Source organism: Podarcis vaucheri (assembly GCF_965113315.1).
Source record: "Podarcis vaucheri genome assembly, chromosome: 11".
Lineage (NCBI taxonomy): Eukaryota > Metazoa > Chordata > Lepidosauria > Squamata > Lacertidae > Podarcis > Podarcis vaucheri.
In genome coordinates this window covers 64,092,594-64,104,768 of record NC_138749.1, presented here as the reverse complement: position 1 = coordinate 64,104,768, position 12,175 = coordinate 64,092,594, and the positions used below count along the sequence as shown (strand labels likewise).

Genomic DNA, 12,175 nt, shown 5'->3' with positions numbered 1-12,175 from the left:
CTATTGGATGTAAGTCTAGGAACCCCCACCTGGATTGACAACGCGTCACTTTCGGTGAGCAGACCAGAAGTATTTAGATTGCCCCCTGCCCAAACCAAACCTCTTTCATCAGTATTCTATAAAGTTGTGGCCTGTTTTGACCCCAAACCCAGTCTTATTGGTCTCTTATTGTACTGGGTGGGGTATGGGAAGTCTGATGCCTGGTCCGGCAATGGTCCAGGGGCTGAATCCATATGAGGGAAGTGCCACTGAACTTTCCATAGGCATGATTGGCCACTGTAAGAACAGGATGCCTTTGCCTAGATGGCCTTTTGTTCTGAGCCAGAAGGATCAGTTGAATGACCAGATTTATGTTCACACACGAGATCGTCACTTTCTTTCCCCCTGCATGCCCCCCAAATTTACTTTAGAGCCCCCCGCCCAACCCTCAGGGGTAGATGTTGAGTGTGTGCAGGGAGAATGAAAAGAAGGTGAAGTTCCACAGTGTGAGCAGACCTCCATTTTTTCCCACACATGGGCAGCATTGCATACAACCACATATATTTAATAAAAAGCACACTGAAGTTGTTGTAAGACATGCAATCAGATGAGTTCCATAAGAGATTCAAAGGATCTTTTGTTGAAAGGAGGATGCACAACAAAATAGCAAATGTGGTTTGGTGTACATATATGTTAAGCATGCACAATGGGGCAAAAATAAATAAATCCTAATTTCACATATTTAATGATGGCAGTGATTGACCAGGAAAGAGAGCTTGGGATTGTGGTAGGTTAGCAGCTCAGTGAAAACATGGTTAGTGTGTGGCAGTAGTGAGAAAGGTAAATTCCATGCTTGGAATTAGGAAGAAAGAAACTGAAAATAGACCAGGCAGCATCATAATGCATTTTTATACATCTATGCCGTGGCTGCAACTGGCACCTGGTGTTTAGTTCTGATCACCACATCTCAAATATGAAACAGTAGAGCTAGAAAAATAATAAAAAAGCAATCAAAATCATCACGAGTTTGAAGGAGCTTTCCTATAAGAAAAGGTCAAGTGTTGAGTCCTCATAGTTTGGGGGGGGGGGAGGGTGAGGATGGACTGACATGATACAGATTTATAAAATAACCCACGGTGTGGATACCATTTCCTCCCTTCCTTTCCCAAGAGTCATGCAATGAAGATGGTTGTTAGAAGATTCAGAAGAGAGAAAAGAAGATGTGGTGATGACCACTAGTCTCGATGTCAGGGACTGCACTTAAATTTATGGAGGATCAATATAGGCAACGATTCGCCCCACAGATGCCCTGCAGAAAGACAGAGGCATCTTCCCTCTTAGTGCTTTGGTAGTCTCAGTGCCAATCTTATTATAATGTTAGAAAGCAGAATGTGATATTGCAATAAGGAATTGAAATTGCCGGGGTGGGGGCTTACTTGTTTCTTTTTTAAAAAAGAAGGAAAATTATACTGTGGTGGTGGAGGGAAGAGCATGCACCCATCAAAAGACAACCCCTCATGTTCTTTTTTTAAAAAAAACACGTTTCATCTCTTTATTTATTTTAACCAATTTTTAATTGGTTTCTAAAGAAATACAAATACATTAACCATTAAACACTTTCCAGCAGTACATCTAATGGTGTTTGTTTTATCCATTGTCTCTAGACATACAGTGTTGTATTGCTAAAGGAGAAATAGTAGCCTCATACTATGGGACTACATCACGCTCACTATTGGTTAAACAAAGACAAAAAACCCCACCACCACCTCCTGCAAGAACTGTTCCAAAGTGTGTCCAAGCAGCAGGTCTCTCATGAAAACTTTACAACGGAGGTGACAGAAACACTTTCAAATCACAATGGGCTCAGAAAGGGCCATAGCTCAGTGGTAGAGCAGTGCAGAAGATCCTAGGTCTAATCCCTGGCATCTCCAGAGAGGGCTGGCAAATGACCCTTCTCTGAAAGCCCAGAGTGGGCAATCCTGAGCTCAATGGATCAGTGGCCCATCTTGGTACAAGGCAGTTCCCTTTGTCCTTAACGCTTTCTGGAGTAGGGCTTTTAAAAAAAATCTGCAGGTGTTTGAGAGGTGCTATGAACCCCCTGAAAACCCAGTTACAAGTAAAGTTGGGGCTCTTGTACAGCTGGGGGAATGGAAAGATACAAGTCACAGATAACAAGATCCAGGTAAACTGCACAAACCATTGAAGTGGTAATCCTGTCTATGTACACTTACCTAGGAATACGCTCTGTGGAACAACTGAGAGTGGTATTCAAAGTTAGTGCTACACAGAGTAGACCCAATGATGTTAATGGACACAAACAGTGGGTTCATTAATTTCAACAAGTCTACTCTGAACACAGCAGAACACATTGTAAATGTGCATAAGATCAGGTGTTAGCGTGTTTTAGATCATAAAAGTATCAAGTACAATTTGGGGTGAGGGGAACCCCCCCCCAAACCTCTTGGCCTTACTTCCATGTAAATGTGTTTGGACCTGGAATGCCCATCCTTAATATCCTTATATCAAAGTAAGCACCATAGAAACAGCTGATAGTAACAAACTAATAATGAATGCATTCAGGGTTAGGGTGTACTGTACTATTATCTGCAAACATTCTTCTGTGCAGCTGCAAACTGCCTGTGTAAAATCTATATCCAACTATTTAAGAACAGAAGTGAAACATTGGCTACTATTCAGCGATCTGCAGCATGAATATTAAAATGACTGAAAGGGCAGGAGTCCCAAACCGGGTGGAATGAAGCATTCTCAAGGAGAAAATCTGGCAGGATATGGTGGGAGCTTTAATTTAAATGGGGGTTATAGTGGACCTTCAGTTTAGAATTAGAAAGTTCTATTAGCAAATTATTGGTACATACGTTAGATCACGGTCAATGTTCTTAGGATTAAGATTAATGGGACTGTCATCTACATCATCTAGAAATAGCTGCACAATCCTAACCTCGTCTTCTCTTAACTATGGAATTCAATGAGGCTTATTCCCAGTTTAGCAGGGTTAGAATTGCAGCCTTAGTCTCTGTTTTTATTTAAATGAGATTGCTTCCAAAAATGTGCTTAGGGTATCATCCAAAACAGAAGTACATTCTGTTAAAATATTGGCATTTACTTCCAACATATTTTATAACTGATATGTAAATCATCTTAAAGCCTAATATTTCAGTTGAGTTTGGACAGATAAGAGCATGATAAGAAAATCAACGAGATGCTATAAAATGAGACATTTGTATTGGAAGGCTCCATAAAATTTTAACCCAGAGTAAATACTATGCCTAGGTTATTAAGTATTAAATAGTCAAGTGGGTGAAAAACTCAAGAATGATTATATTTCATTTTATATGTGTTTATTTCAAAAAGCAATGAAACATACAAAGGCAAATGGCAAAGCAAAGCAAATCCTTTAAAATACTGTTCTAGGATTGCAAAATAATCACAAATGAATTATTTGTAGTGTTGTAAACTAACATGCTTCTGTTTGAACTGTGAACGTCAAAGTCATCAAAGGTTAGTGCCTCTGCCTTGACTTTTCAGACCTGCAATATCTAAACATGCCTAGTCATATTATTTATAATAACTCATTTTACTTTTAAATATATTTATTTTAATCTAGCCGACGTTCAGACTTGCTGGTTAAGCTTGAGATGCACATTCAGCTGGGGTAAATTAATCTGTCAGGAGGAATATTAAAATGTTGCAAAGAAGAGCAATGAAAACTCCTTCACAAAGAAGTTGTTTTACAAGCCATATGTTGATTAATATAATATATGTTGATTAATCAGAATCTTCTCCCCTACTTCCATGGATTGTGAGGCAAGGCAAATGAGATGAGTGATTTATCAAAGAACATGTATTAAAAGTATTCCAGGTTCTTATGACAACCATCACTAGAACTGTTGGGACGTCTGGTACATGAACAAATTTGAATATCTGAATTTAAAACTTTAGTCTAAATTATAACAGGGCAGGGTTCTTATCATTGCAAATATTATTCTGTCTTTCTTTGTATAGAAGAAATCTCCTACAGTAGTTTACATTTTAGAAAGCTGCTTTGCTTAAAACAAAAATGTTGCAATCCATTTATTTCATTTTACTTTTTTATGTAGCACGCCCCTTAAGACATTAGATTTACTAGCATCTTTCGCTGATTCCTACCGCTGGTGAATGCCAAAGTCTAATTTGTTTTCTTTTGAATCATTTCAAAAGCTACATTTTGAACCATTTGAATCATTTCATATCTGCATTTCAAAAGCTGAAATGGAAAAATAAACCACTTAAAGGCTCACTTGATTATGTTATTACATAAGACGTCCGCCTATCCTTCAAGGGTTATTATGCAGGATTCTAAGGACAGTTAGGAGAGAGTGGCTGTTTTTGTAATAAGTGAATCCTGTTTCAACTTCAACATCACTAAAGTCAACAATACGTTGTCTGCATTTGAGTATGTTCTGCCTGGCCTGGATCGCTTTTAGGAACTCCAGGAACGCTTCTGAAACATCAGTATCTGGGGGCATTTCTAAACAGGGCTTTCCCCCCTATCAGCTTTACTAATTTCATCTGATATAATTACACATATGCACCTTGGGGATCATCAGCAACTCACTTTTTCCTATTTCAGATTCAGCCATTTCTAATGAGAAGTATAAACAAGCAAGAGATCCTTCCTAATAAATATAATGTGTATAATATATATAATGTATATAATATAATTTATTTCCTTTTATTTCATTGGGTAGTAATTCTGTCTGCTTCCTTTTCAAGTGTACTGTAAACTATCTGCATGATGGTTCTGTTTGCTTTTCACTTTCAAAGAAAAACTGAACAGACCGTCTTCATATATCACACCATTCACTGTTGTGTAGATGCATTTGGAAGCCAACATCTACATACTGCAATTTTATAGCATTGCTGTTTGCATTGCACGTACAATTAGAGCATTCCTAAATAGGCAGTAAAGGATCTTCTCTGAGATCGCTCCAAAGTAAGCATGATTTAAGTGCCAATTTCAACCAATTCCCCCGCAAAAGAAATATATAAAGATAATCAAGAACCCCAGCTCCTACCTTTCCCTGTGCACGTTGAGTTCCTAGATGGGATGCACTTCGCTCAAAAGCACACTGCGTCCTATGGTCTGTGATCAACACTACAGTCAAAGCATCACGCATGACCTCTCTCTATATATGCACACAGCAGTCGCCGCAACAAGTGGCTATCGAGAGTCCTACTTCACCCCCCTGTTTATCAAGTGAGGTTACTCATAGAAACAGATCCTTCAAGCAAACACTAAATCTCCATTGGGAGGAAACTGAATGATACACTTGGAGGAGGAGGGGGAGGAGGACCGTATTTTTGACATAGCAGATGAAAATACCCACAGCTATTGCACATACCATTTATTCTGTTAACCATGTAATATACATTGTCATTTTGACGTCCAGACCATTTCTCTTCTTCCATCACCTCCATGTCAATCCAATTCACTCATTCTTACCAATGATGAAATGGGGGCGGTGAGAGGAAACATGGACAGATTGTTATCCTAGATCCTGTATTTGCAGGACGTTTTAAAACCAGCCAGATTAAGCATCGGGAAGATGTTAGCCTTGATAAAGGAAGCCCCACTGGCTTTCTGTCTCCCTGAGACAATGAAATCACATAGTTGTGTCTGTGTGTCTTTCTGTTTGGGATTGTTCTGTTTTAACACATAAGAGATTGAAGGTCGACTACTAGTCTTAATTAACTCAAGTTAAACTAATGAGGGTGGTGGGAGGGAGAGGGAGAGATTGAAGGTTGGGGGAGGGGTGGCTACAGAAAGAAAACGGATCATTAACCAAGAAGGGTTCAGTTTCAGCTAAGAGTTAGGTGGAGGAATGGATACAGCCAGACTCCATTCTTAGCAGGGGGAAAGTTTGCTAAATGATATTCTTTTGATGCTGTAAGTAAATATTTAACTTGCATCTGGGAGAAGCCATCAAAGACCATCTGGAGTTAAATTCCAGTTCCTATTTTCATTTGGATGCATTTCAAACTAGATTCCAAAGCCAAAGTCTTTCTACTATCCCTACTCTGCCCATTCTGCTTCACTTCAACATATTATTGTCCTTATGTGGAGGCTGTACAGGTTTATTTAAGAGCCATAACATCAAGCCCTGCCTGGTTATGGGCAACTTCTGTGATACATCCAAAGCCTACAGCACTGGCCTCCACTAGAAACCTCCAAGAGCGGTGTGGTTTCTCCACAATACCTACTATCCATGTTGTCAGCAGCATGCCTTGTTTTGGCCTCTGAACAGAAAAAGAGAGAACTATTTTTCAGCATCCTTCATGCAGAGTGGCAGAAGATATAGACTATATATGTAGAATATACATATAGTTAAAAATTTAAATGGCATTATTTCCATACACTCTTGGCTTTGTTTTCCCAAGATAGTCTACGCAACACTGGATTTAGGGCTGTGTGTGAGGTTTCCCCGTGCAGGCGCTGAGCCAAGGGCTCTCAGAACGGAAGGTGAGAGGGAGGGGGCATGAAAATATGAAATATTGGCCAGGGCACCAAATTTTGTCATTGCTCAGGGTGCCATATTACCAAAGTCCTCCCCTGGTCTAAGCTAGTGCATAGTATATCAGACGTACCATTCTAAGACCTGAGAAGAACCATTCATCCTATGAGATCTTTGTTGATAAAAGTACCTGCTGTGTAAAGATTTGGCCTGACACAGGTAGAAACCCATGGTGCAATTATAGGGTGGCCTGGAACCCATGAGTTCTCAGGCATCTCTCAGTATCCTTAAGCAATGATATACGCGTTGCAAAGTATGGAATAAAATGGGCCACTTAGCAGCAGACATGGCACCCACCTCAGCTTTGCCCTTCAAGGTGTGATAAGGCTCCTGACCAAACAATTCCTGCTTTCTCCTGTTTTAATGCACAAACCACTTACATGACTGCAGCCGTGCCAGCTCACTAAATCACATAGTTTTGCTGCTTGCCTCAGATTTCCAATGGACCAAGCCTTGGACAGGTTGCATGTCTGGAAGGTTTGAGTTCTTTTTAGTAGGTCACAAATTGTGTCAGCTTGATTTCATACAACTGGTAGAGGAATTTTCTGCTGTTCAAATAAAACATAAAATAGTAAAAGGGGATATTTAGACAAGGTTATAAGAAAACCAATGGGCATCAAGTTTGGGGTTATCCCAAAGGATGTGGCATCTGTGGTCTCCCCTCAAGTAGGTTAGTGGGGCTGGTTCATCAGTTGTGCCTTGTGGCTGCTGATCCTTCACAGTGCTGTCTACTGAGGATCAGCAGGGATCAGCAGATGCGATCACGTAAGAGATTTCTGTATCCTGCTTAATTAGCACTTTTGCTCCTCCACACCTCTAGACTAAATTTCTTTGAGAAGAATCTGAACCTGTTTCACCACACCCTTTTCTTTCTTTCTTTCTTTCTTTCTTTCTTTCTTTCTTTCTTTCTTTCTTTCTTTCTTTCTGATTTATCAGGATGTTTATCTTGGCAATTGTGCCAAAGAAAGGCAGCTTCCAAGATTTTGATATGGGTTAGAGTGAACAAGCTGAAGCTTAATCCATACAAGATGGCGGTACCGTGGGTAAAGAAACTGGCTGAGGGGTGCAACTGGTGTGTGTGCAGGGGCCATATTCTCCTTGAAGGGCCATGTTTGCACATGGGAGTCCTGGTATGCCAGCTGTGACCCAACCTAGAAAAAGTAGACCTAATAGTGGATAGACATGTCCTTGTTACACCCATACTAGACTCCATACATGGGGCTGCCTTTGAAGATTATGTGAAAACTTCAGCTGGTGCAGGAAAGTGGTTGCTAGTGGGACCAGGTGGTCAGATTATATTACACTGGTGGTTCTGTGCTGGTTCTGCTGGTTACCAGTGCATTTCCAGGTCCAATTTGAAGGGCTGGCTTTGTCCTTTAAAGCCTTAAGTGGTTTAGTGCCAGGCTATTTGAGGGGCCACCTGCACCCATATGAGCCCACCCATTGGAAGCCCTGAACATAGGCTCATCTTTAAAAATTAGATGACTGGGCACTCTGGTGCGGTATTCAAAGTCTTTAAAAACTGTTTAAAATGGCTTGCAACTGATGTGTTTGATAGGCTGCTATTAGATAATTTTACTGCTGTGGTTGGAAATTGTTTTATTCTGGTTTACATTTTAGTGTATTGCTATTTTTATATTTTGGTGGTGTTTATATATGTGTGTGGTACAGTTGTATTGTTGCCACCTTGGATGGACATGGTCTGGAAAGATGGCTTATATATATATTTATTGTGTGTGTGTATGGTACAGAAAGGCAAAAGTCATTGCCAGTGGAAAACACTGTAGCAAAGACTAGTGCATTTGTCTACTAATTAATTAATCAGAGGCAGAAGCCTAGGCCAAGAATTCTTTGCAACAATTTACAAAATGCCGCTCCTCAAAGGCAGCAAGTGATCTCATGCAGTGGGGTTTTGGTTAATTAAGAAAAGTAGGAGGAGTTTCAGCAGGAGGAGATCTGGGACCCAAGGGGGCAGGAGAAGGGGAGGATGGGTCGTAGGTTCTCTGTGTTTCAGGTCAGTTACAAAACGAAAGCAAAGCCTTTGGCAAAGCCTTTGTTGTCTATACATGTGTATCTCTCTTCATCAGCCTTGGCCTTGACCGGGGTTAATAAAAGCACTGCTTGCTTTAGGAAAAGCCAAGGGAATGTGACAGGTAACTGAGAAGGAAACTGCCGGCTGCCTTTGGCTTTGCTGTCGTTATTTGTGTCTAACGAGGCCAGCTCGTCGCCAGCCTCTTTGCAGATGAAATGAAGCGATGGGCCTAGCAAGGCAAAGGAGGCGCCGTGTCCTGACAGGCTGAGGTGTGACCTGATGTATCCTAACCATCCCAGACAATGTCAGAAGAACAAGGGAGAAGAGTGAAAAGGTGGAGGGGTCCAAAGTCCGGACTTGGGGTACCCAGAGAAAGGGAATGAAGAAGGAGGATGACAATATGCAACACGTCATGAAAAGGTGGGAGATAAATTATTCTCCTCCTCTTCTTGGTTACTACAAAAGAGTCTATAAGCAATTGATAAAAAGGTTAAAAGCTGAAATGGCATCACATATAAAATAATATGTTTCAACAAAACCATTCCAATAACACACAAGGAAGCCCAGCAGAAAAACAGCACTAACTCCAGCAGCAAGACTGTTCCATTCATCAGCCTGTCATCACACAGCTAACAGACGCATGGGAGAAAAGATAAGTTTTAACCTCGTGTCAAAAGGATGTACTTGATGGCACCAGGTGGGCCTTGCCAGAGAAGAGCATTCCACTGATGGGGATCCACAACTAAAAAAGGCCCTCTGCCTTGGGAGACAAGCCTCAGGTGAAGACTGAGAGGTCCACATAGGGACCTATAGAGAGAGGTGCTCTGAAAGGTATTGGGATCCTGAGTCATAAAGGCATAAGGGGCCTTATGATTCAAAAACAGCACTTTAAACTGGGTCCAGAAACACCTAAACATTGAGATCTGGTCAATTTTATCCATATGCTTAAAAAAAAAAGGAGAAAATGCTTTTCATTTTACACTGCAATCCAAACCTCTCTGGAACTGTCCCTCTGCCTGCCCTGGTGTTCTCCACCAGCCTCCACATGTGCTAGAAAAAGCTTCCTTCTGAAGAAGAAGGCAGGTGAGGGGGCCAGCCCGACTCAACCTAGGATTCACTGGATCTCAAGCTGGCCCAATTGCTTTCATGGCAGTGATGGCATAGGCCTGATTCAGAACCACTGGATTCTAAGCTCACTCTGCTATCATCACTTGAGGGCATCAGCCCCACACTTGGTCCAATTGCTGCACCAATTTTGCTGCTGCTCACCTTTCACAATGGCGAGGGTTATTCATTTGCGTGTTCAGACCCAGAAACCTCCCCCCTAAATAAATTCATACATGACTCAAATTTTGGTTTGGTTTTTGGTAGAATTTAGGCCACAACTTTATTGATTACAGAAAGTGATTGGTTGCATAGGCTCTGGTTTGACTAGCTCCCTGCCATACAGGTATCGCTGACCCAGGGCACCAGCATAGCTCAGCCTAGGGTGAACACCTGGATAAGCAGAAAGCCAGGAACAGGCTAACTCCACCACCCAAATGTCCCCCTGGACTCAGGCACGGGCACAACCCTCTCTCAGGGGTTGACCAAACCACTGAGTCCCTGGATTTCTTTAATGGAATACCCTTCACAGAAGGATGGCGAGAGTGTTCTCCCATCTCTATCACCTGAACCACAGCCTATCCACAGCCTATCCACAACCTTACAAGCTGTGACGATTTGGTACGTGGCAGGCGAAACCCAAATGGCAACAGCCAATCAGCCAAGTGGGGAAAATTCCTGCCATGCCCCTGTCCCAACGACAGATGACACATGACGGCATAGCAAGGTCATAGAATCATTGAATCATAGAGTTGGAAGAGACCACAAGGGCCATCGAGTCCAACCCCCTGCCAAGCAGGAAACACCATCAGAGCACTCCTGACATATGGTTGTCAAGCCTCTGCTTAAAGACCTCCAAAGAAGGAGACTCCACCACACTCCTAGGCAGCAAATTCCACTGTTGAACAGCTCTTACTGTCAGGAAGTTCTTCCTAAGTGCAAGCCCTAAAAGTAGGGAGAGGTGGGCGGGTGTTCTGAATGCATGCGCTGAAACAGGAAACTCTGGGTCACGTGCGTGGGCACAAATAGGTCCCTCGAACCGTTTGGACTGTGTCCCATTGGCCAGCTTGAACCCAGCTTCAAGGGACCTACCAATCAGGTGTTGTGGCTGACCAATTGTACTCACCCACAACACAGGGTGTTAGTTGTCCAGGTCTCACCGCAATACACACCCTCTTTAAGGGAGGACCCGATTTATTTTGAAAACAGTTCCAAGAAGTGGTACACCAAAGGGCAGAAGCAGTCTCCATTGGTGTGCGCTGGTATGTCTATCATGTAATCCAGGAGAGCAAAGGATTTGTTGCACTTTTAGTCAGCTTTCTAAGTAAAATAAATATGCCCACTGAACTAACTCTTCATGTACACATCCATGTCCATGCATTTAACGTATTCATACCTTCCAAGGTCCCGATTTTCCAGGGACTGCCTCAGAATTATGAAAGACATCCTGGCTTCTGATTTGATCACAGAATGTCCCCATTTCCTCAGCCGTGCCGCCGCCACTGAGCTCGGAGAGGAGGATGAGCAGTGGCAGCAGCTGCATGGGAGCAACCCCTCCCCATGGCCTCCTCCCTTGGGCAGCTCATAGCGGTTGCTGGAGCAGGCAAGGAGGAAGAGAGGCTGGCGCCACTGAGACCCACCCTCTGTAATGCGCCAACTCTAAGGGACGAGCAGAGGGCAGGACTGCCGGGGGGGGGAGAGAAAGGGGGCATGGAGTGGAGCACAAAGTCATGATTTAAAATAAAAATGCTTTGTGCATCCACATCTAATCTAAAAATTTATAAAATGTATTTATTTATTGGTGTGTGTTTTTCCTTTTGTAAATCTACTACAGAAGAATAAAATAAAATAAAATCAGGACAGTGCAGGCCGTGTGTGCTGTTGGTGTCATGGTGGCGCCACTCTCCCTTCTTCTGATAGGAAATGGGGGGGGGGCGGAATGGGGGGTCAAGGAGGGTCAGTTAGGGGAGTGAGAAATGTCTCTATTTCCATCTGAGGAATGTTGGAGGGTAAGGCCTGAGAGGAAGGACTGTATGGAAAATATGCAGGGCCACAAACAGCAGAATTTCAGTACAGGCCAGTCTCTTCCTGGCAATCTTAATATACTGTTCTGAAGATGATTACTTGCACTGACTTTGAATGTTTAATATTTCAAATTTAAAAAATGTATTTTGCATATTTGTATAGGTTTCTATAAATACTTGACTTTCTGATAGACATTTCACTTGGAGATCTAATTTTGCCAGGTTTCTCTAAAGCACAAAAGCAAGGGAAAGTGTGTTGTAACAAATGTTACTGCATGTACTAGTTAAGAGCATTTTGTTGCAATAAAGGTTGCATTCCTCATTCCTTTCTCACTGTAAATGCAGTATAGTAGACCTTAAGCGACCTATTTCTCTCAGTATTCCTTTATTTTCACCTCCCATCTTTCCCATTTTACTGTATATACATTGTCAATTTGGTGATCACTTCAATGGTCCATGCTTTT

General features: G+C 42.1%; 1 protein-coding gene across 1 annotated transcript in view; it reads right to left on the bottom strand.

The window, feature by feature from the left end:
* The window catches only part of ALDH1A1 (aldehyde dehydrogenase 1 family member A1), a 75,637-nt gene extending 70,448 nt beyond the window's left edge, over positions 1-5,189 (bottom strand). The window contains exon 1 of the mRNA XM_082241607.1: positions 5,055-5,189. The gene's annotated coding sequence lies outside the window, so the exon portion shown is untranslated. The remainder of the gene's footprint in view (positions 1-5,054) is intronic.
* Positions 5,190-12,175: the final 6,986 nt, after the last annotated feature.